The sequence below is a fragment of the Artibeus jamaicensis genome, unplaced genomic scaffold, assembly GCF_021234435.1.
Source record: "Artibeus jamaicensis isolate MK-2021 breed Jamaican fruit bat unplaced genomic scaffold, CSHL_Jam_final contig_233, whole genome shotgun sequence".
NCBI lineage: Eukaryota > Metazoa > Chordata > Mammalia > Chiroptera > Phyllostomidae > Artibeus > Artibeus jamaicensis.
In genome coordinates this window covers 33,558,214-33,584,523 of record NW_026521486.1, presented here as the reverse complement: position 1 = coordinate 33,584,523, position 26,310 = coordinate 33,558,214, and the positions used below count along the sequence as shown (strand labels likewise).

Sequence of the window (26,310 nt, the reverse complement as noted above, 5' to 3'; positions counted from 1 at the left end):
TATTTAGAATACTCCCAGCTAGTTGCATCTTGCCTGTTAAGAAAGCACTTGTAAACTTCTTGGGTGCAGTGTGCATGTGTTGAGAAGGAGTGAAAACTGTAGTCTTGGTGGTGAGCCATCTTCCAATAGGTAGGAGCAGTGTGCTGGAGCACAGAAGAGGCTGTGGTTGGCCTATTGGTTTCAGTTAGAGGCATGATATGGAGCACTACAAATCTACATCTGAAAGAGGAGAAACCTGTCAAATGTGGAGGTCTCGGGTAGAGGCTGCCCCAGTGGGGCCGTGCTACCCACAGCCAAAGTTTTCTGAATAAGAGCACTGTCTTTTTAAAAGCAATAGGGGGTGAAGATTGAGGGAGTGCTCACAGCGGTAAGTATAACACAGCTGTGCTCTGTTTATGCTTCGGCTACAATAAAAAAGCTATAAAATGTGAGATGTCATAGCTCCACTTTGCTTTATTTATACTATTTCCTCTGAGCTCTGTCGCACTGCACATTCATCTGCTAAGTTGCAGCAAGAATGGAGATTAAAATATCACAGCTCAAAATAGGAGTCAAGCGGAAGGAGATTCATCATAGCCCTATTAAAAATATGTAAATATGGGAATGAAGTCATTTTAAAGCTATACAGCGCTTCTCCTTTATGAGTTAAGATCCCTTGAGCAAGTGGTGGGCTATGCAAGGGACAGAGCTGGAGGACTGGGTCCCCATTCATTCCACTCTTCGAAATCCTTTTAAGATTAAAGACTCTTTGAATTGCAAATTATACATGTTTTCCTATAATTATGCCTAAATTAATAGTGGCAGGAAATCTGATGCAAAACAAAAACAAAAGATTTGGTAATTAAAGGTTATACATTGTTCACTTGGTTAGCATTATTAAAATTAATATATGAAATCTCCCTTTTGACCTCAGCTATTAATGAAGTTTGAGAGCCTCCAAGGGTATCTGTACACATAGGAAAGTTCTAAGAAGGAAACTGAGATTTGGAGATGTGCTTTGGCGTTTCAAAATTTGGTGACTAATGATAAAACTAAGATCAGAAAGAAGCTAGGACTCCTCCCTAAATCCTTGCAAGTTCATTGCTTCCTTTAGCATTTCCGATCTCCATGGTCCTGACAAAAATGTTCTCTCTGCTGTCTCTGTGGTGTGCTGAGGAGGGTAAGGAACATAGTCTTAGATGGACAGTGTGGAGTATCTCAAATGGTATTAGCAAGCCTCTTATGCTCTTCTTTTGTCCACTGCTGAGTGGTTCTTCATGGTTTGGCCTCCTTATTTTCTAAATGTGCTATTGTGGTAATAGTCAAGGCTAACATTTATTAAGTAAGTACTTTTACTGGAAGCAGTTCTATGCATTTTATGTGTATTATTATTACTTTTAAAGATTTGACTTCTCGTTGTTGCCTGTTTGTCGCTGGTGGTGGTTGTCCCGGGTGGGTGAGGGCTTTTTTTTTTTTTCTTTTTAAAGATTTTATGTTTTTTTAGAGAGAGTCGAAGGGAGGGAGAAAGAAAGGGAGAAAAACATCAATGTGTGGTTCCTCTTGTGTGCCTACTACTGGGGACCTGGCCAGCCACCCAGGCATGTGCCCTGATTGGGAATTGAACCAGCATCCCTGTGGTGGGCAGGTCAGCTCTCAATCCACTGAGCCACACCAGCCAGGGCTGTATTAATTATTTTAATTTTCACAAGAAATGTATGTAGTAGGCACCATTACTTAGACTTTATGCATGTGGAAACTGAGGCATAAGATCACGTAGCTAGCGAGTGAGAATGGAAATTCAAACCGAGCGGTGCAGCTTTACAGCCTGCGCTCTCAACCACTGCTGCCTTTACCGAAGATTAGAAAAACACTGGGAAAAACACTGGGCTGAAAAAGGAGACCTGCATTCCAGGCACTGACCTGCCATTACCCTGCTCAACTAATTCTCCTCACCTGTGGAATGAAGCGAAGAAATCATTATGTCCTGTCTGATGCCGGAAGCATGTATGTACTACTACTTCATGGAAGTAAAGTCTTTGAGCAGTAAGTTTCTACTGTGTTCTCATTTAGCTTCCATTCCAGAAATGGTTGTTAAACATTTCTAAAATCCAGTGATTCTAGAACTTCTTTTAATTCTCTATTGTGTCCTTTTCACTGCATCTCAGTTGGATTCTTTTGGTTGCAATTGATAGGAGTATTGTAGTTAGCTACAGGCTTTCTAGCACTGTGATCTTGAGCACAGTGCTTAATCTCTCCTGCCAGTTTTCTCATCTGTAAAATGGGTGTAATAGAAGTGCTATCCCATAAAGTTGTTGTAAGCCAGATATCACATGCAAAGCACTTAGGATAATGCCTACTCATAGTTACTACTATAAAATACCAAAGTGTTTGATTATGATTACTATTGATCACCTCAGTCTCAGCTAACATCTTTTTCCTGCTCCTTGTGCTGCCAATTCTCCTATGATTAGCGTATGGGGTGACTTGTATTATGCCTGCGTTCATGCATTAGAAAGGCTACAGTACTCTCTGAGTTACTATCTAATTGAGGTAGACATATTAGATCAGGGCAGAATTTCAGAAATTGTGTGGGCTAGCCTTTAATGTGCTGACTACAATATGCTGAAAGGTCAGGGGACTCTTCCAAGAACCTTCAGCTAACTGAACAACACAGAGGTAAAGCCACAGATCGTAACTACGGTTTCCAGTGTAATACTCCTCCCTATGGTGTTACTAAGTAAAACGTGAAAATTGTTGAAATTTGTGAAAGGAACCACAAAGTACATCATAAGGGTTTGAATTAGGCAAATTGCTGTAGTGTCTCAGATTTATAGCAATTTAAGGTTTTAGGTCATGTGTCTTGTTGGAGGATGTCATGAGAGAACTTCACTAGGAGATGGGCTTCAGGCTGGCCAGGGAGGACAAGTGTTCCTCTGTCTTATTGAGTCTTAAGAGATTGATGTTCTTGGTTCCTTTTGTATTAGAGTGAGGTAACACAATTTTCAATAGTATGGGACAAAGTACTTAGAGAAGAAATAAAGGTATAAAGAAGAAAAGGATTTTTTTATAGAAAGTAAGTAGGGAAATAATGTGGTTAAAACCTTGTAAGAATTTTTGAGACACATCAATTGGGTCAGAATTTATCCACTTCTACTCTTATATACAAAGAAAATGGAGTTATTTCCTTAATGTGTCCCTGCTCCTGAGTTCGTACTCTATTGGCACACTGAAAGGTAATAAAAAGTTACCTGGTGAGAGACGTCTCCTTACATTTTGCTCCCCTGTAGGTACACACAAACCTCACTTTTGTGCTGGCCCTGCCTGTGTCCCCACTAACAAGTTGAAGTTTGAGGGGTTTGTGTATCACTGTAGCTGGCGGGGGCGTGTGGAACATCACATCTGTGCGTGTCCTTGAGGTTGTCCTCTGTATCCATCCTGGTTTATGCCCTATGATAGTGTCTCTTGTCCTTGGGGCCCGGATTTTGGATTTTGAGACAGAGCAGCTGCTGCTGACTTACCATTGCTTCGACCTTGAGGTCCTGCTTTCTTTTCCTGCCCCAGGGTTTCCCAGTCTTCCTCTGTGTCCTGCTGACATGCACGTGTGTGTACGTGTGTGTGTTGGGGATAAAGAGGATGGAACAGAACAAAAAAATTCTCAGATTCCTTGCACGTGCACACAACCTGTGAGGAGTAACCAATTTTAAGTCAATCTATCTGGGCATTTTACTTTACTATCTGGGCGTTTTGTTTGTTTGTTTTTTCTTTCTCACAGGTTAGATTGATCAAGACTTTTAACAGTGTTCCCTGAGAGGCCTGAGACTTCTCCCATTCCCTCCCCAATAAGTAATGTCCATGAAACAGGACTTTCAGCCCAAAGATCTCTTTTATCCACCTGGTTTAATCTTGCCCCACCTCCTTATAGGTTAAATACCAAGATATGGAAAAAGCCTGGCCCTGACCTTATACTCTACCTCTCTCTTTGCCCTGGACATCCCTCCCTTTCCCCCTTAGGGACATGAGAGTCATCATCCTGGCTCTGTTTATGATTCACTTTTTGCTTTTGCTTTTTCATGGTGAATGTTTTGGACATGTTTAATCTGCATTTTACTTTCAAAATCCATCATTCAAGTTTATTTTCTTACTAAGTAAGCTCATTAATGGCCCCTTTGTTCTGGATAGTAGCTGACCTCCAGGTCAAATACTGGAGTGTCTACTCGGGTCCAGACATTCAGGACTCAGAGTTGAAACAGAAGGTGTGAAGGTAAGGAGAAACTATCATCACAGCACACCTCAAGGCGTGTGGGTAGCAGAGGCACTTATTTCATGGGCTCTCATTCCTTTCCTCCTAGCCTAGCTCCTACTCTTAACTTGGAATACTCCCCATTCATTCTGGATCTGTCCTGTATATCCAACCCTACAGCAGGGGTTAGGTCCAGGTTCAGCTTCTCCCAAGAGAAACTACTCATTCATAACTTCTTATTTACTATAAGAATTTTGGGGTGTGCACACTTCCTGAATTTTCCTCTCCATTATATTCTGCTTATGGAAGATGCAGACCTGTAATCTCATGCAATACAATGTGATACATTTTATTACATGGTTAGGTACAGTATTTTATACAAACACAGAGAAAGGGTGTCTTGTTTTGCTTCAGAGGGTCAAAGGGAGATTCCCGGAGGAGTGAAGCCCCAGTTAGGGATTAAAGATAATCAGAGTCTTCTGATGAAGAACAAGATGAACAAGATGAAAAGTATATTTTTCAAAGAGAACATTTCAGTGAAAAGCAGGACCTTGTCTGTCATAATTGCCATTGTATCCTTATCACCTAGCACAGAACTTAGCATACTGTACTCACTTAATTATTTATTGCATCAGTGAATGAGTGATTTTATCTTGAAGGTCATCAAAATTTATCATTTTGAGTAGGAGTACAACATGATAAGATTTGTGTTTCAAAAAAGATAATATGGCAACATTGTAGTAGATGAATAAAGGGAATGAAACAGGGAGCAAATGTGGTAGCACAGTCTAGGAAGACACCTGGAAGAGATTCCTTTCACGTGACCCCTAATCTTACTCCAGAATTCTGTACTCTGCATTGAACATATGATAGTTTCCCACATGTGCCTCAAGAAGGCACAACTCCCCATGTTAAAAAGGTCCATGAAAACTTGGAGATAATTTATAGCATATTTAAGAGTTATCATTCAACATCTTCTATATAGGACATAGAGTTGAGTTTTCCAAATGATCTGTTGCATAAGTGATAAACACGTTCATGTCTTACTACATAAGGGTTGCTATAACAAAATACCATAAACTGGGTGGTTTATAAAAAACAGAAATTACTTTTCACAGTTCTAGAGGCTAGGAAGCCTGCATTCATGGCACCAGCACATTCGGTGATGGATGAGAACCTACTCCTAGATGGCCGTTGTTATGCTGTAACCCTACGTGGGAGAAGGGGCCAGGGATCTCTGTGGGGTCTCTTTTACAAGTGCACTAATCCCATTCCCGAAGGCTCCATCCCCGTGAATTAAGCACCTCCCACATGTCCTGCCTCCTAATACTATCTCATTGGACATTAGGTTTCAATATACAAATTTTGGGCAGACACAAATATTCAGTATATTACATAGGGCTTATAGCACAGTACCATTCTTTTGGTATTCTTCATTCAGAGATGGTCTGTGCATTTTCAGTTCTGGCACTGGTAATCTGAAGTCTATTTGGTTAATGAAACCTAGCATGTAAGTAAATGAAACTTGTTTTTAGAGTGAAAGACTGAAGAGAGGTCAATAAAATACGTGCAGAATCCTTAGTTCCTGTCTGTATAAGTTCTGTATTGGTACGTATAAAATTGTCAGAACCTCAGTGGCTTAAAACAATGGCCAATTATTAGCTCAAAGTTTGTGCATGTCCATCGTGGTTTGGCTGGATTCTTTGCTCAGGGAATCACAAGGCTGAAATCAAGGTTGGCCAAGTTGAGCTTTAGGCTTTGGGAAAAATCCACTTACAAATTTATCCTTGGTGACATTCAGCTCTTTGTGGTTGTAAGACTGAGGTCTTGGTTTCCTTGCTGGTTGTCAGCTGGGGGTTGCCTACACTTCCAGGAGGCTCTGTATATTCCTTACCATGTGGCTCCCTCTATCCTAAAGCCAGCAGTGGTGTGTCAGATACTTCTAATGCCTGAAATCTCAGTCTTTTTCTGTCTGTCATCTCTAGACCAAGATTTAAAGGTATATGTGATTTCTTTAGATTCACCCAGGCAATCTTTCTGTTTTAAAATCAACTATGATATATAACATACCCTGTCATGGGGGAAAACCCATCATATTCACAAGTCTGGGCATTATGAGAATATGTTTACCAATAGGGGGTATTTTGAAAGCCATCTGAAAAGTCTACCTACCAAATCATTATTTGTAAAAATTATTTTTTTCAAGCTATCAGCAGTCTTTTGCATACTGCACTCTAAGCAATTAGGCGAAGCTCATGTATCTCCCCCGCTTTCTTAAAGTTTGGGTTATGCCACTTTGCTTTTACGAAAGACTTATATTAGTAGAGTAATGGTTTGTAAAAGTAAAAATCTTCTTTGGATTTCTTTCAGTTAGCAAAACAGGTACTTTACACTGTTTCAGCTTATGAAAAGTTTCATAAGAACATTCTACTTTTGAATGGTGGGGGCAAAAAAGAAACCCTGCATAGATTAAATCAATACTTTGATTGAAAAGCAGTATATCTGTTAATGAAGTTAATTTTCTAACATCTGACCTTGACAGACCTGCTGTAACCTACCTTTAAAAAGTTTGCTTGTACATGACTCTTTACTTTGCCCAAAACAAAACATTTCTATATTTATTATGAGGGAGTGGTTCTTATTGTTTGTGCAGGGAAAAATAAAATGATGACATGCAACCTACACATAAACACCATCACTTCAAAGTGATTTTTAACATGAAAGCGTTGTTAAGGTCTCTTGACTACTAAAGTAAGATATCTTTCTTAGCTTTTGAGCTCTATAGATTTAAAGAAGGAAGGTGTGAGAGTTTCACCAACTGTAAAGTTAATGGGTTGGCCAAAAAGTTTTAGTTTTTTCTGTATGACGGCTCTAGTAGCTCTTAGTTGTCTTTAACTTCATCTGAAGCAATTTTGTTAGATTGTATTGTGACAGCTTTCATATCAGTGTGCATTAAAAAAACTTATCAAAATTGGTGAATTTTTGAATAGCCATTTTAATACTGGAGATGAAAGGAAATGCACATTTTCAGTGTCTTATGCTTTATTATTTCAAGCAAGGTAAAAACGTAACTGAAACACACATAAGAAAAGATTTGTGCAGTGTGTGGGGAGGGTGCTGTGACTGATTGAAAGTATCAAAAGTGGTTTGTGAAGTTTCTTGGTATTATTGACATTTTAGCCAAATAATCCTTTGCTGCAGGGCGTTCTTATGCATCAGAACATGTATAGCAGCACCCCTGGCCTCTACCCACCAGAAGCCAATACCAGAAGACAGCTCACAGACTAAAAATATCCTAATCAATCAAGATATTGGTGAAAATGAAAAATGTGTCTTTTATTTTACAGAAAAAACTAAACGGACTTTTTGGCCAACCTAGTACTTAAATTACAAAGTTCGAGGGAGCCAGTTCTCCACACAAGACCACCCTCAATTCTAACACTAATTGCTAGTTTGAGGGGTTTCCAAAACCACTCTCAGGTTTGACAGTTTGCTTGAAGTACTCACAGAACTCAATGAAAGCTGTTATACTCATAGTCAAAGTTTATTACAGGGAAAGGAACAGATTAAAACCAGCCAAGGGAAGAAGTGTATAAGGCTGAGCCTGAAGCTCAAGAGCAATCAACAGCAGCTTTCATTGTCCTGCCCCTGGGGAGTCAGGACATGTAATTTTACCAGCATTGATGTGTGACAATACACATGAAGCATTGCCAACCGGGAAAGCTCAACTAAGCCTTTGGTGTCCAGGATTTTTAATGGGACTTGATCATATACTACCCACATTGCTGACCTTTAGTCTCCAGCCCCTCGTCGATGTCAGTGTTGGACTGATCTCTAGCTCCTTCTGGAGGCAAAATTGATGTGCATGGCCCAAAGCCCCATGCCTCCATCATCAATCACACTGTAGACTATCCCCTGACCACAGCTTTCAGGCAAACAAAGACACTCCTATCAGGAATGACGTTTGGGAGGCCTAGAGATCATAGAGATCACCTCCAGGCAGCTGAATGCAAAAAAAGCAAGCCCTCTCCTTGGTTAAGGTTCACTCTCCACTGGGAAGACGGGAGGCAGTGCACATTGTAGTTACTTATTGAGGGTGTACTGTGTGTCAGGCAGTGTGCTATGCCCTGTTTCCTAGAATCCTTTGAACATTACTAGAAACATCCTATAATCATCTTTACTTTAAAGACAAGATGAAATTTAAGGCGATTAAGTGACCTGCAAGTAGTAAATGGTGAAAGGGGGATTTGGACCTGTGTCAGACTAATTCCAAAGTTCTTTTCTTTTTAAGATTTTATTTATTTGTTTATTTTTTACAGGGGAAGGGAAGGAGAGAGGGAGAGAAACATCATTGTATGGTTGGCTCTCGAGCATCCCCTGCTGGGAACTGGCCTGCAACCCAGGCATGTGCCCTGACTGGGAATCGAACTGCGGTTATTTGGTTTGCAGGCCCGTGCTCAATCCACTGAGCTATACCAGCCAGGGCTTAATCTCAAATACTTCACTGCATTCCTCCCAACCAAACCAAGACAATAAGAATATACAATGTAATAAGCACTTAGAAGCAGTTATTCTTGAGAATCGAGTTTTCAGTCTAAAATTGTCATTCAAATGTATAAGAATGTACACTGCTATTTCAACAATGTAGGATATATAGAGAGAGTGTTGATATATGGAATGGTTATTTCATTGAGTTTATACCCTCCAAATGGATTCCAAAACCCACTGCATTCATCTAATTAATTCAAACACATTTATTGGATGTATATTTTATCCCAGGTGCTGTGCTGGCCAGTGGTGACCCAAAGATGATGATAAATATGTTCCTGCCCACAAGGAGCTAGCAATCTACTGGGGTATGTAAACTGTTCGTTTCATTATTTTAATATTAATTTATTTTAAGCAAAAGAGAGAATTCAATATGTAAAAAATATTGGGCTGGCCAGAAAGTTCATTTGTTTTTTTTTCCTGTAAGATGCTTCTAGTGGTGCTTAGTTGTCTTTAACTTCATTCAAAGCAACTTTGTTAGCTTATATTGTGACCGCTGTCTTATCAATGTGCATTTACAAAAACTTATCAAACTTGGTGAATTTTTAAATGTATCATCTTTAAGATATTGTTTCCATTACCATTTAGTTCCCTTATACCCCTCTCCCCCCAGCAATCACTACTATAATATTGAAGTTGGAAGAAAACATTTTTGGCATATTACGCTTTATCATTTCAAAAAAAGATAGAAGTGCAGCTGAAACACACACACAAAAAGATGTGTGCAGTGTATGGAGAAGGTGCTGTGACTAAGTGTGTCAAAAAGTGATTTGCAAAGTTTCATGCTGGAGATTTCTCTCTGGATGATGCTCCACAGTCAGGTAGACTAGTTGAAGTTGATGGCGATCAAATTGAGACATTAATTGAGAACAATCAATGTCATGCCACACAGGAGATAACCAACATATCCCAAATATCCAAATTAAGTTATTGGTAAAAATAAAAAAATGTGTCTTTTATTTTATGGAAAAAACTAAACAAATTTTTTGGCCAGCCCAATGTTTTGTCTACAAATTTTGCAAGCTTTGGGACAATTTTTTTCCTCCACTAGATGAGTTTATGCTAAAGAGTTGACAACTTGGGGATTGTTGTTCATATAACCAAATCAAGTAATTAAACCCACTTTCAGTCTTCTGATAATTCTGTAATAATAGGGTAGATTTAAAAAAAGTAAGACTACTCTAGGAAAAAAACACAAAAAAACTAAAAAAACCCAAAGCTCTGAGATTTGTGTATATTTCTCATTTAAAGTGGTAAATGACCACAAGTGAAGGGAGAATAGAAATGCCAGAACACATCACGGATAGCAACAAAGTACAGTTCTTCACACTTAATAACAGTGACTATTCTGATTTTTATTGGTTACTTTAGTAGTAATTGTTATCCTTCATCTTCTACTTCACCAGCTTCTCCAATTGAGCAAAGTGTGTACTGGGATAAGTAGGACTCCTTGTTTAGTTTGACTCTGTGCTAATATGTATTTTATTTGAGTAATTTTGTTTAAATTATAGTTTATAATAGTCTATGCTTGCAATAAACCATACGGTATTCTGGGAGTAGTCCTGAAGAATTAAATACAGTAAATGCAGTAAATGTAAGGAAAATTGTATCTTAAGATTCTTTATATATTTATAGCTTAATATAGAGGAATAAAGTTAGAAAATAAAATATTAGATTTAAATGAACTTGATGTCTAGTAGTCCACACTGATGCTGTACAACCCTACCAACAATTTTTTTGAACACATTTAATAACTATATTAATATGCTATCTACATTATCTAGTATAACTGCCGAAAGTGCAGTTCTGATCAATTTAAACATGTGAGCAAACCAGGAAAGAACATGTCCTTTTTCTTGGCAATATGATTTTAATTTTTTAAAGCATTTAATTTTCTAAACCATTTCCATCATCTTTGCATAGATATATGTTGTGGCAATTTTTGAATGAACCTCTTGGTTCCCTAAAGAAATTATGGATACACTATAAATTTGCAAATGAAAGGCCATTCATCAGAGTTATAAATATAAGTGGTTGCTGTGCTGATGCCCATGTAAACTTAAAGTGGTTTAATATCTATCGGCTTTTTATGCATAGTTAGTATGGCAAAAGAATATAGATATTGTGAGACTTACATGGTGTGATAACATTGGCAAAGTGGTGAGAAAAACATGCAATATTTTTTGAATAGCTTGGCATTTCCTTGAATTACTGCTGGCAATAGAACATAAATCAACCTTTATGATGGATATTCCAAAGATGTTTATTAATCTATTCATTTAATCTAAATACTCACTCTTGTCATTTATAGAGCTAGTTCAAAGGAAGTGGCAAGTGCTTCTAAACCTCAACAGTTACTTTTAAGGGCTTCATAATTATGTCAGCTAAGGCTGGTTGTAATCAAGATAAAAATGCATAAAAATCTTTTCCTCCTAGTCCATGGTAAAGATATTTGCTTAACTGTAATGGATTCTCTGAGTCTAACCAGAATACCAATTTGTTTGACCATTGATGAAACTTACCACATGACTTTCTATTTGAATCTTCAGTTTTTAACACCTGGTCCACTCCCTCCCTTCCTCCTTTTCTCCTTTCTTCCTTCCTTCCTTACTCCCTCAACAGGACAATAATTCTGCATTGTATAAACTTTGACTGAAAAGGATTGGGAAAATGACCAGATTTCTGTGTACTAAATTAAGAAACAGCACATGGAGTATGATTTTGACAATAGGTAATGAGATTAACGACAGGTGGGATGGACTAGGCTGGACATAAGTAAAGAGTAAAGAGGTCTCATATCAGATAGGAAAGCCTGTACCAGTTAAGCTGAAGGAGTCAGCTATGCAGAACTGTGGAGTAAGATGCCAGGAATGCACATGGGAGTGAATTATTTGCTTATTAAAATATGGAAAGGCAAGGCAAAGAGCTACATTGTGGGTTAAAATAATGTGATCAAGAATCAATTTCCCTTCATCTCTCAGCTTCCACTAGTAAAGCTTCAGTCTGTGGCTTCATTTGGGAGCAAGATGGTGGCAGTAACATTTCTTCAACTGTAACATCCTCTTAGGCTTCAGGTCTAACAGGAAAAAGAGTATTTTCCCAGAGGCCCTATCCAAAGTCTTTTCACATTAATTGGATTTGATTAGATCACAGGCTCACCCAAATACACCCCTGTTGGAGCAGGGATGGAGTCAGCTTTGTAATTTTCCATGGACTAAGGATAGAATCACAGAGGTAAATGGTGGGTACCAGTGACTGAAAGAGGGCACATGGATGCTAGGTAGCAAAACAGAATGATTTGCTGCCAGAAAAATCCCAATGGGAATATACATAGGAAATTTGGCATATAATTTCAGAAACTTATAGATTTCCCAGCAATCCATGGATTCTAGTTTTAAAAAGTCTAAAAGTAACATTGAATCGATGCCTCCTGGAACAAACAGAACACAACATGGATATGTTTAGCCATCCAAAAAAAAAAGGAATTGTTATTGGCATTGTTTCTTGAATAAAAGAGTCAAAACAACTATAATCTATAACTAGTTGTTTAAATGATAGTATAAGAGTAAGAATGGAAAAGAAGTTATATTTTCTTGTTAGCTGAGGTAGAAAGTGTGGTTCAGCCTGAAGGTATTTCTTTCCTGTCCTTTTGCATAAGGAAATGAGGCAAAATCTTTTTATGATAGGTCAGAACTTAATAACACTAGAAGACTCTCGTTAAAAAAGAGAGAAGGTTTTCAGTGATGATTCCACAACATCCGTTGCCATGGGAGTCTCCACCTCTGTGCATCCTAACCCTTCCATTTAGTCAGTGCAGTTACAAAAAGTAATGAGCAGGTCCATGAAAGCAATGTGTAAAGGAAGTCTTTTTTAGTAACTGGCCTGCACTACTTGTTGATTTCCTGACTTGAAACAAATTTTGAAGTGTGCTTTATTTTGGATCATGTTGGCGAAGTCATTACCTTCTTAAAAATTATGTTTACTTTAGGAATATAGAAAGAATTGGTAGGAAGTATAGATTAATCATAGGAACATACAGATTCTTTAAAAATGTCTACATAGTGATTGTGTAGTTTTCATTAATCTTGGGGGAAAAGGAGTCTTCACAAGGTGGAGGACGGAGCAGCCGCCGCTGAGGGAGCAGTCATAATGGCACTTCATTTTTACATAGAGTTCTCAGTTTATTGGTAAGGAGAAGGCTTTTGGTCTGGGATTTGAAGTTGCCTCACTGAGCACAAAACGTTATCTTTTTAAGTGAATCAAAATGCCACTCAAAAATGGGAAAGAATTCCGTGATAACCAGATAAATTTAAAAAATAAAACGTGTTAAATGAATAAAGGTTCAGTATGTCATCTTGTCTCTCTTCACACAAACAAAAACCTTCTGAGGTTACCTCTGTTCCTTACTCTTGAATGATTTAGCTTTTTCACCAAAATCTTCTATTTATAGTGAAAGTGAGTTGTCACTGCTTCTTAAGTTTAATACTCTCAGTTGTGAAAAGTTACATCTTATTTTTCCTACCAACTAATGCAACTGAAATTCAGTGAAGCTGGAGGATGCCCAGTTTTCAGAACATTTCTCCAAAAGCCATTGTGTATCTGACTTTCCAGATTAACATGTTAGTTTTAAAAATCTTCTCTGGAAAACCTCTGCTTACCACCAGTTCTCATGTCAGTTGGTGAGTATGTGACTCTATTCTTACTCTGTTCATGAGGGTTTTTGTTTTGTTTTGCTTTCTAGATTACAACATACCTTTACACAGTGTCAATTAACTTTGACTGAGAAACAGCAGGTTGTTCATTCAGTGAAAGCTGGTTTACAGATTTTCCTGCTATACATTTATTTCTTTTTGTTTTTCAGATTCAGTTTTAATTTATATCAAGATAGGGAGTTGCTTCTCTCTGTGGTAAAACTAGTCGTCAGTAGAATTTGGAGAAGTGAGGTTTTTAAAGAAAAAATATTTTTACATATAAAAAATGGTATTTTTCCATTTCGGCTAAAAGAAATCAATGGGTATTTTTAAGGCTGTGAGTTAAGGCAGGAGAAACATTTTGCTCCTGTGTCCTTTCTAAAGACAGAAGATAGAGGGCCAAAATACTGTAAGAGAAATTCAAAATGTATTTTTCTTATATGATGTCCAATTCAGCTATGTACATATGAGTTTCAGATAAGATTAAATGCTCTTACACAAAAAATGCTCTTGTAGATGTGGACTGTCAAAACATTCCCTATTATTAATTTTAAGGGTTTTTTTAGGGAGAAGGAATGGGTTTAATTCAAGACCCCAAAGCATAGATTTCTAAAGACAGCTGCCTTGCTGAATAGGGAAGAGCTAGGGAATGAACAGAGAAAATCCACATACATACTTGAGTTTTACTTTGGAGTTTTGATAGCTGTGGTCAGTGACTGGGACTTTTCTCTCACTAGGAGTCAAAGATGCAAGCCCATAATCTGCATAATCTTTCCCAGGTTTTCTAACAGTGCCTGTACAGAAAACATGTCAGGCAACTGGTCAAATAGGGCCTTGAGGTAATTCTGTGTTTGTTTGTTTTAAATCCATTCTTTACTGAGAAGAAATGAAAGAAAGCCTGAGGTTGATGACAGGCTTGGGTTCTTGCCACATTCCCAGCTCACTCTGCGGATGGCTTTCGACTTCAGAGAAAGTTAATATTTTCCAGAGATGTTCCATAGGTGTTCTAAATCATGCCCCCGACACCTGCTCCTTTATATGGGAATGTTATCCACGTAGGATGAATCAGAGTTGATTTCTTTAGTGTGCTTTCCGCCCCCCCAAAAACCTCATTAATCTCAGTGTGCAGAATTTAGCAGGAAAGTTGTGTTTTGCCAGTTGACACTGTTTAATGTAAATGATTTATGATTATTCTTTATGTATACACAATAGGCACTTTATAAATTGGATTGTTCTAGGAGTAACATGATACATAAATGTTATTGCTATAAATTCTGAAGTTGGCTATATATTTTTGTATCACACAACCCATTGACTTACAAATGCTGGCTATTCCAACCCACACTTTCCACTCAATATTGTAAATGGTAACCTAGGTAAAGCCTAGCCGAGAGGTACACAGAGGCACTCAGACTGCTCACAAGCAGGGCACCTTGGCACTTCTCCAGTGTGGCTTATGGCTGCCTTCCAGGGGCGATGGCAGAAAAAGGAAGAGTGAGAGGGGAAAATGAAACTGTATGTAGCAAAAAAAAATGAACCTAAATTGTTATTATTATTCTTTGCCCAAAAAGTCAGGAGCCAAGAGAGAGAGAAAGGGGAGAAAAGCAGAGCAAATAGGAGTAAAGCATTAGTAAAACCACTTCAGCAAAACTTAGTTAAATGACATTTCACATGCAAATTTTTTATTATTTAAATAATTAAAAATGAAGATAATGGTAAATAACACAATAATAGCTTTGTATTTACATGCATTTTTGTATCAGTAAGTATATAATATATTCACTATGTAATAGAAATAATGATATTTAATTACTTTTTTTGTGTATTTCTGAATGAAGTGTTTGAGGAATAGAGTTTTCCAAATCACAAGGTGCATCTGGACATTTTATCCTGTGTATAATGCTCTTCCATGGATACACACCTCGTTTTCTAACATGGTATCTTAGCTTACTGTGAGTTTCTTTTTGCAATCTTAAGGAATTGGAAACAAAAAATTGAATGATTGGTTGTTTTAGATCCAAGTAATTATTAAATAAAAAAAGAATAACACCCCTCTAACTGAGCAGCCAGATTAACAGAAAGTTTTTACGGTTCCTGGTGTTTACTCTTTACCTGACCACACAGTCCTGGCTTCAGGGCTGATTTCAATTGTTCATTGCACTAATTTGTGTAAAGAAGAACTGGACTGTGACGAAATTTTATTGTGTTCTTAGAGTCTATTCTGATAGTGATTTTATTGTTCATTTCACAGGCTGCTTTAGTTGATTCTGTTCCTTCATTTCCTCTTAAGTATTAATGTCTATACAATTGATCTGGTTGCCCATGAAATCAGTCCAAATCAGCTGTTACAGTGGCTGAAAATATAAGATCAGTAATTCTAAAACCTAAAGGTTCCTGTTCTGCACAAAAGGACTAACTGTCATCAGGCAATCCCCAAATGAAAAGATGATGATATTGAAACCACTATGTGTGTGTGTGTGTGCGTGTGTGTGTGACTTGTAATAAACATTATTTATCTGGCTTTTACATTGAGGAGAATTCCCAGTGTGCTCCTTTATAACATCTGTAATGTACTTCTACTTGTCATACTTTCTGGAGCTGTCCTGTGGCACGCATGGGAAAGAATATGCATATGCACACATCTCTATATTTGTAGGCACTATAGTCAAAGCAACTTATTTGCCTAGCTGGCTTAGCTGCAAAGCTGACTTACCCACCCACCACCAAACTCCCTAGAGGAAGTAGGGCAAAAAGATCAAACAGAAGCAATAAAGCCAATGATCTTTCAACAACAAAAAAGTCACTTACAAAGTTCTCAGTGGCAGTGTTGATCTGCTGGAGGGGACATCACTCCATTTTCTGCCCATTCCTGTGTCATCAGCAGTAGCTTTGGATTCATTATAGCAGAAGAAAGCCCATTTCTACATTGCAGCTGATCACATACTCAGGTAAGCCCAGACTGAAATTCTTGAAAGACTGCTATACCAGACTAGACTCTGGGAAGATTCTGGTGCTGACAGAGGGCTTTACAATTCTCAGTTCACTTATCCTGTAGAATTTTTAACCACATTTTAAAATTCTGCTTTCTCTTACAGGAGGTTAAATTTAAATGCAAGACCTCCAGATTTAAATATATAAATATAAAATCAGAAAAAAAGCTCCAATATTTTTATGTTCACTACAGAATACTTCTATCATTTACTGAGGACTTTTTTTTTCCAGGTATTGTTCTTGCTTTGCCTGTAGTATCTAATTTAAGCTTCCTAAGTACCTCGTGAAGTAGGTACTATTATCGTACCCATTTTTTCAGCTGAGGGAATTGAGGGAGAAATTGAGTAATTGGCCATGACTCAACAACTAGAAAGAGGTGGAGCCAGGATTCAAACCCAGGCAGAGTGAGCCTTGGGCTGAAGTACACATTCTATGCTAGGTTGGTTGGTAAGCAATATGTCATACTATGTGAAAAGACTTTGGTGGAGCCATCGTTCAGTAGGAATTGGAATTTGAGCTCTTTTCCTTGTATGAATGAATGGCCACCGTATGTCTCTCTCATCCTGTTGTGACTGATGGCAAACATTCTGTTGAGACAGCCAGAAAAACTGAGTGAATAGTCTGTGGCTGTAGAAGAGAAAGGATTGCATCTGTTCATGCACGCATCTGACCCTAAGACCGCGCTCTCTCTGTTACCACAGTAAACAAGTGAGCTGATGAACCATAGATGTTAGGGTGTCATCAGGGTTTTGCAGTTTTGTCATTGGGGTAGCCACCATCAAGCAGGACACAGTGCCCTCTATGAATATGTATTTACTACAAGATACAGCAATTTATTCTCTTAAAGAGCACTTTATTATTTTGTTTTTGATAAGTGTACACGCAATAATCAGTAGTTAGTAGTTTCAGGCTAAAATGGATGCTGTTATTTAACAATTGGCGTGTGATTTAACAGTTTGGCGTGTGAATTCCTCTCGCGTCACCAAGACTGGGTCGTGCCACCCAGAGCTGTGTGTGTTGCATTTTTAGGAGAGCCTCTCTTGTGCTACAAATCCTCTAGTTCTCAGAACAATAGTAATCACGAATCTCCAAACTCTGGATATGTAAAATAAAGCCCTCACACAAAAAACCTTAGAGGCTGCATGGGTCAGAACATTTGTTTCAACTAATATAGAATTAGTTTTTTCATTTCCAGCCATTAGCCTTGCTGATAGGTTCTACTTATTCTTGTGTAGTTAGCCAGTATCATGGTCCCTTTTCTTTTTGGATTTTTTATTCTGATTTGGACAAAATTTCTAATTTGCATACTACACTTCTATAATGATAATAAAACTGAAAGACTGTTTAATAAATAAGGATTGTGATAACAATTAAACTTCACCCAAGATGGGAAAAAAATAGCATCTCACAGTGCAAAATTCTGATACATTTTGAAATTTGGTCCTGACTGATATTTTCTCTGCCTGAAACATGTGTGCTAGTTGTATTTATATAAGGGAATAGTGACATCCTGTGTGTAGCTAGACTAATTGCCTCTGTGATTAACCTATTTGAGAAGGAAGTTACATAGAAGAAAATGTCCTTGAGTACTGAAAGAGGCAACTTTGTCTTCAAGCAAACCTCTAGCTTTACAAAAGGGAGTGGACAAAATAGAAAGATTCAGCTCCTTCTCTTCTTTGTTTTTCAGCGTCTTCCTCCCTCCCTCTTTCCCTTTCACTCTTTTTTCTTCTTTTTCTTGTCTCCATGTAATTCTACTAGTCCTTTACATCCATTTTTTATCTTTACTCCCTTTGTTTTTCATATTACAAGGTAATGATCTGGTGTTATTTTATGTGGATATTCTATTTTTAAAATAGAATTGCAAAAAGACGAATTCAGTAAAAGGAGATAGTTTCAGTCCTATTGGATGTATTTTTGGGTAAAGGATAGGATTTACATACAATCATGTAGGTATATGTGTGTAGGTATATGTGTGACTTGGGTGTCTTACAAACTGAGGAAAGAATAGCATTTTTCCTCTCCCTTGATTAAATGCATGTTAATTACATTTAGAGAAAGGTCCAGGAGCATGGCTGAAGCAGAGTTTCTCTTGACTTCTTAAATCCAGAAGAAACTACTTGGAGGCAATATATCATGGTAGAAAAAGTGCAGTTTGGGGTATCAGAATTATTCTTATCTCACCCCAAATATAAGGCTGGGGGAAACTAGAAGAGCATTTCCCCCCAAAGTGCCTTTTCAACATTTTTAAAGGCACCATGTTGGCAAGACATTTGAGAACACATTGGGAGAAAGCAAGAGCAAGAGGCATCGAGGCGACATTAGTCAAAAGTATCCTGCTGTTTATGTCCTGATTTACCCACCAATCCCCAGCAAGAGCAACTTGTAGGCCTTCCTCCCCCAGCCCTGGCCTTGGTCGTAATCCTCTACCCCACCATCAAAATGGTGTTTTCACTCAGATCACTTGTTTAAGAATTTTTTCATGAGATAAGAAATGTCATGTTGTAATTGACATATTTTTTTAAGTCAGGACATAAGTTTGTATTTTGCATGCTACACTGACTTTATTTTATTATTATTTTTAAAAATTTTATTTAGTTATTTTTCAAGTACAGTTTTTTGTCTATTTCTCCCATCCCAGTCCCGCCCCCCACCCCGGCCCCGGGCTCCCCACCTCCCTCCCATTTCCACCCCCCTTAGTTCTCCTCCCTGTGTCCTTCCTGTTTGTTCCTCCAAATCCCTCCCCTTTTTTCCCCTTAAATTCCCTTCCCTCTCCCCTCTGGTCACTGTCCCCTTGTTCTCTATTTCAGTGTCTTTGTTTTTATTCTACTTGCTTGTTTGTTTTGTTGTTTAGCTTCCTGTTAAAGGTGAGATCATATGGTATTTGTCTTTCAACCCCTGGCCTATTTCACTCAGCATAATGCTTTCCAGTTCCATCCATGTTGTTGCAAATGGTAGTAGCTCCTTCTTTCTCTCTGCAGCATAGAATTCCATTGTGTATATGTACCACAATTTTTTGATCCATTCATTTACTGACAGGCACCTAGGTTGCTTCTAGCTCTTGGCTATTGTGAATTGTGCTGCTATCAACATTGTGGTGCATAGGTTCTTTGAAATTGATGTTTTGGGGTTCTTAGGATATAATCCTAGCAGTGGAATTGCTGGGTCAAAAGGCAGGTTGATTTTTATTTTTCTGAGAAAATTCCATACTGTTTTCCATAATGGTTGTACCAATCTGCAATCCCACCAACAGTGAACTAAGGACCCCTTTTCCCTACAACCTCTCCTACATGGTTGCTTTGTTTATGATAGCCATCCTGACTGGTGTAAAGTGGTATCTCATTGTGGTTTTAATTTGCATCTCTCTGATAGCTAACAATATTGAGCATTTCTTCATGTGTCTCTGGATGTTCTGTATGTCCTCCTTGGAGAAGTGTCTGTTCAAGTTCCTTTCCCATTTTTTAATTGGGTTGGTTGTCTTCTTAGAGTGGAGTCGTGTAAATTCTTTGTATATTTTGGAGATTAAACCTTTGTTCGAGGTCTCATTGGCATATATGTTTTCCCATACAGTTGGTTGTCTTTTTAATTTAATACTGTTTTCTTTAGCCACACAGAAGCTTTTTATTTAAGAGCTTAGTTTAAAAGTTATGACCATTACTAAGGAGAATTTCCTTGTGAAATATTTGAGAATTATAAGCCAAAGTAAATGTAATCAGTGAACTATCTATTCTAGTGATTGCTGAATGTCAAATAGTTGGAAAGGAAATGGTTTGGGGCATCAGAATGCAGTGAACTCGGATTCCTTACCTTCTGGGGTAATCTTTCCCTGCCTCAGTTTCTTTATCTGTGATGTGGGGCTAAACATTCCTTTTTTTGTAAAGGAATCATGGGACTTTAGTGAAGAAACATTCTTGTAACAGGATGCCTAGTGCCTGCAGGTAAATGCTTAATAAATAGCAGCTTTATTATTTCAGATAATATTTGATAAAGCCAAATGATTTGGATATAAATAGCTTATTGTAAAAGTATTTAATCTTATCTGGGTGAGCTGTTCTTCAAATGGATTTCATTAATGACCTATCTTTGCATTTATTGTTTTATAATCTTTTCTGTAGCAACCTTTCACATCTATTGATAATTTATATTGGCAATAACTAGATTATCATTCTTGGAAGATGGTAGAAGGACATTTTTAGAAGGTATTAATCTTTGGAGAAAATCTGAAGCACAGGAGGAGCAGGCCACACAGCAGAGAGCCTTCCTGCATGTCACCTTTGTGATTCATCTTGGAGTCGTTAATGGTTATCAGGTTGCAAAAGAGCCTCCTTATGAGTAAAGACAATCCTCAGCTTTACGAAAACAGTCATTTGGTTATGGCTAGGTTTTAGCAATTGTGCTAATTAAATATAGTATCTCAGATCATCGAAGTATCCAGAAGTTTTACAGAAGTCTCTCATCTCTTTTATTGGTGGTCTTCCATGAGACAGGGAATTGCATGAATAAAAACTCAGAAAACTATCCTCAGGAGATTTAGATTCAGTCACTGTTTTTCATGATAAGATAATTCACTCATCTGTTGGACAAATATTCATTGGGTGCACACTGCATGCCACCCCTGTGTCGGTCTTGAAAATGTTGTCCTGAACAAAGTGGACAAAGCAAAGGGCCTCACAGATTCCATGGCTTAATAGAAAAGTTACATAATGTAAAACAAGTAATGATAATAAAACATGTAAGTCTTATCAGAGAGGAAATTTTTTGATCTTTCAATCAAACCGAGATGTGAATTCCTACTTGTAGGCAGGGGTAGGGGTATTCCTTACTCCTTTGAATTCCCATTGCATTTTATCTGTATCCGCATTTAGAAATGCATTCAACCTTGCCTTCTAGTTCCTTATGGTTGCAGCATCTCCCCCAGACTGAAAGTGCCTGAGGAGCCAGGCAGGATACACGTGGGATTCACCTTAGCATCTTTCAGAGAACATAGAGTTTTGCATTATATATAGTAGACTCTAAATAAATGCTTCTGAGAGACTGAGTAGACTCAAAGAAAAGGTCTTAGAGCTTTACTTCCATTGTCTTTTGTCTTAAATTCTTAAATATTTCACTTTCAAATGTTTCTTTCTTCATGTTAATAGTGGTCAGAAGGAGGTAACCATTTGAAAGTCATTTTCCCTTCCTCTCACCTGCTATTTTCTCAAAATTTAATCCACATCAATCTCCTCTGGAAAAAGTTAAATATTACTTGTAAGAAAAATCTTGTACAAGATTTTCTGTACAGAAGTTTGACTTCCGTTGCCACGTGAAAATAATAATGGGAGAAACATCTATCATTTGTGGTCTGGCACATTTTTTGGATGTCACGATCAACCGATTTTCTTTCTATCCCTGGACCTGTTAGGAGAATCAGTGTTAGATTAATTAGTACCAGCTTTTAAAAAGTCAAACTCTTCATTGGTTATGAGAAAAATAAAACATTTAACCAGCCCTTTGGTTTTTCATTTGTCATTGTTCGAGTAAATCACGCTACCATAGAAACTCTAGAAAGTTAAACTGAATTCTGACAGTCTTTAAAAGGTGGAAAAATAATCAGCTTTTATACAGAAATCCAGTCCATAACTTCAGAAAATTTAGTATTAAAAAAAGATAAAGGAAGGCTGTCTGCAAGTGGAACGAAGCCCTTGCGTATTCGGGAAGGACCGGAGCTGTGCCGAGATTGAGAGACCTGCGTTGTGTAGCCTGGGAGTGGGGGTGTAATTTAGTGAGCTGACAGCAGGAGTGAAGTATCTCCTCAATATCTGTGTTTGGCAGAGGAGATGAATGCATACATCAGGAAACAATGTTTAAGTGTTTTATTTCCTTATTTCAGCCTGTCAAACTGTCAGTATAGTTAATGGCCACCAAGAGAGAAAGAGGGAGAGAAGGAGGAGGAGGAACTGAGAGAAACAAAGGTGCTATGGAATCTGCAAAGAAAGGAACCAGGAAAGCATTTGCATGTTTCTGTGACATAATGGTCAGTCAGACAAAAATAACTCACTGTATTCATCTCCGCACTAAAGCCAGATGTGCCTGTTCCCTACCTGGAATCCCTGCACCCCTTTCGTGCCTCCTCCGTTCATGTGCTTGGGAACTGCTTCGCTTAACTTTGATCTCTGCCACTCTGACTGACGTCTAGATCGATTATCAATCCTGAAGGTATCATTTTGTGTTATATTGGTTATAACTCAATTTTCTTGGTTTTCACGTTTACATTTTTGTTTGCGTTGTTTGTAAAAATTGGCATTTATGCTGTTTATACAAAAATGTTCAGTTTTGTATATAAAACTCCTTTTTATCATTTTGAGTGTTTTGTAGTCTGAATAGAGTAAATTGAGTTGGGTTTTGACTTATAATATCTTTCTTTTTTTAAGAAAAGTATTTAAAGTCAAATGCCTAAATTAAACATTTACTCTTAAGACTACAAAGCTACTTTAAATTTCCAGAAGAATCTTACCCCAACCAAGGGACTTTTATTTTATTAAAGGGAAGCATTTAAATTGCATTATTTTTTTTGTACTAGAAATAACTTGTTTTTCACAGAAATGGAAACACCTTTTCTCATTTACATCTATGTCAAACTTAATTTTAAACTTTTGAATTCACTGTAGTGATGAATACTTTTCATAATGAAAAATTTTAGTTGCCTTATACACTGAAAGCATTCAATTAGGAAAAATGACTTTTAAATATAATACAAATTTTAATTGTGTAAAATGATCTAAGGAAAGTTACCATGGGGTATTCAATGCAGTGGATTCTAAATCTGGCCAATCATCAAATCATCTGGAAGGCATTTAAAAGCATACTCTCAGCCCCACTGCAGACTGCCCGGAAGAGCATCTCAGGGATGCCGGCCCAGCATGTGGACAAGGGCCATGCCCCAGTCCTTAACCCCACCTCCAGTTGATGGGGGCTATCAGCCAGCCTAGGAATCACACTGTTCATGTCATGGAAACAGCACTCCTCTGCTTATCAGTAGAATTCTGGCTGATTTCTAACCTCATCCTTCACTCACTGAGTAACCTTGGGGCTAATCACAAGCTCTGGGGGAGCACATTTGTTAAAACTTACTATAATTTGTATGATTTTTTTCCAGCTTGAGAATCTTGTGAATTGGTTGTATTAATGAGGTTTAAAATGTTTTAAACTTAAAAACTGAGTTAAAATAAGCATGTACGGTTTCTTATTAGTTTTTTTTTTAGTTTGAGTTAATAGAGGTAAGGAAACCATGATAAAAAGTGAGAGAATCTTCCCTCTCATCCTCAGTTTGGTTTAAGAGTGCTTGATTGGAACTCTCTTTTCATGAAAATTGGCCACTACTGTCTTTTAGACCTTCAGATGCACAACTGAAGTTGTCTCCACCCACCCAAATATGACTTCATCAATGCTCCTATCTTAACAAATGACACCACCAAGAGTCTTGTTGTGTTAGCCAGAAACCAAGGATCACCTTCCCTCTTACTTATCTTGATATTCTAGGCTGATTTTACCCCCTAAAGGACTGTTCATCTGTCAACTTCTTTTTGTCTCTACCACCATCCACCCTGGGCCAAGGTGCCATCATTCCTGGATTCTGCCATAAACTCCTAGTTGAGAGATTTTTCTAATACCATTCTTGCCACCCTGTGCTTTAGCAGATGCTCAGTAATGCAAAGGGATTCTTTAAAATGCAGATCTGCTCATAGGTCTTCTCTAAAGCAAACTTATCAATGGCTTTCCATGGTGCTTAGAATAAAGACCAAAATCTATGTGATGGCATTCAAGGCTCTGCATGATCTCCTTGTCCCCCTCACTTTCTGCACTCCAGGTACACTGGCCATCGTTCAGTTTCTGGTGCATTCCTCCCCCATCTTAGGGCCATTCGGTTCCTTTTCCTTCTGTTTAGAAAACTCTTTACCTACAACTCGTAATTTTCAGATTAGCTGAAATGACATTTCCTCATTGAACCTTTTCTGAAGCCCCAGGTATGATTGAATAAACCCATTCTCTGCTTTTATAGGATGCCTTGCATTTTCCTACTGAATATTTTTCACAGTTTGTCATTTTATATTAGTATTGATATAATGGTTTGGTTAACTTTAATGTAGTCTATACGATTATAAGCTTGGTAAGAGTAGGGACCTTGACTATTTTGTTCACCACTGATTTCTTAATTCTTTAGTATATAGTGTATAGAAGGTTATTAAAAAATATTTGTCGAGTAAGAAAATAAATGAATCAATTGGAGAAAAATTCTCACACATGCAGGAGACTCTTCCTGATTCTCACATACACTCTTTACAGTCCTATTGCAGTACGCAAAGCATCATCATTTCTTTTTACTCTGTTCCTTTTTACAGCAAGGAATAGTTGTCTGTCAACCTGCCTGCCCCCTACTTTGCACTCTCTGTCCTGGCAGCTTCTGAACACCTGGCTTCAATCCTTTTCTGTTCTTCTCTGAGATGCAGAAGTGTAAAAGCAGTTGCTCTGGGCTTGTTGCTGTACTCTTGAGATGAGATAAAAAAATTGTGCATTGGTCCATACAAGAAAGGGAGATAGGGTAGAAGGCCCTCCAAAGTTTCCTTACAGGAAACAAAGCCTTCCATTTTCTGAACTTCCCCATTTGCTCATAGAAGATACACAAATCTCAGATTTGACCTGGCGAATCAGTGTCAGATTCCTGCCTTAACACAACACATTGACACAGGTTATTGGCAAGAAGGACGCTTTTGGAGATGGAGAAGATTTGAGATATGGAGTTAGTTAAGGTACTTTATTGATGTCTGCTTTTCAAGGAGATTATATTATTCATAACATATAATGATCAGGGAACTGGAAGCCCTGCCCTGCACCTCATATATTGGCAAGTCCTCACCCTCGCTGTCTTCTAGTTATGCCCCTCAACCCAGGGTGGGTGAGAAATCCCCTAGGCCCTATTCTAGACATGCTCCAGAGGTTGTATACCTTGTAATTGCCTGTCCAAAGACCTCTTACCTGTCCGTGAGGGCTGTGTAAGCTTCTACGACACTCAGTCCTTTGAAGGTCATACTCCGCCACTGGAGTGGTGTTCCCATAATTAAGAGAAAGAATTAACAATATAAGTAGAAAGTTAACAGCATAGTTAGAATTAACTGTCATGAAAACACCTGCTCATTCATTGCTGTCCTAAGTGAACAAAATCTCAGTGAAATTGAGAAGGAAAAAAGTGTGGGACTTCTTAGCTTTAAGATGATTAAATAGTTTCATTCAATAGGCAACTCTTTTCCCTTAAGCCATCAGCTTTCTCTTGTATTGAACCTTCAGAATATTTTTGCAAAGTTGGAAGAGCTGTAATTTTAATCTAACTATTATATTTAAGACATTAATGACCTAGATCACCGAAAATAACCATGGTAACAGGTGAGAAATCAAAGATAGTTAATTTAATTGCCACAGAAAGAAAATAAGTGCAAATAATCTATAATTCTTCATTCCAAATATGTACACGTTATTTTCTTCCTGCATTAATTATCCAGTAGTTAGACAGAAATTATCTAGTTCTTGCTTTGTGACTCCCTGTTGCATTCATGTAATGGTTTTCACTCTAATAACTAACCATTATAATTTCTTACCTCAGCAGTTTAGGTGGATGGGAACTGGGTAACATGTACATTGAGTTGACATTAACAATTTTTAATAACAATAAAAATGATATTTTAAGTATAATAGAAAGGAATTAAGAAATTCTTTCAACCTAGTTACCTAAAGGCCACTCTGATTCACTGCCTCTCTACAAACTACTGGTGATCTGGGACTGCTTCTTAGAACAATATCAAAATTCTTCTCAATTCCTTCACTTTTTGGGGG

General features: G+C 37.8%; 1 protein-coding gene across 7 annotated transcripts in view; it reads left to right on the top strand.

Annotated features, from left to right (window-relative positions):
- Nucleotides 1-26,310, top strand: part of SOX5 (SRY-box transcription factor 5) — a 929,786-nt gene that overhangs the window by 167,181 nt on the left and 736,295 nt on the right. For 6 of the 7 annotated variants that reach the window (XM_037144816.2, XM_053661997.1, XM_037144815.2 and 3 more), the window contains one exon: nucleotides 8,999-9,075. The gene's annotated coding sequence lies outside the window, so the exon portion shown is untranslated. Of the gene's footprint in view, nucleotides 1-8,998; nucleotides 9,076-22,581; nucleotides 22,642-26,310 lie in introns of those variants that run through there. The other variant, XM_053661999.1, reaches the window with a different exon arrangement.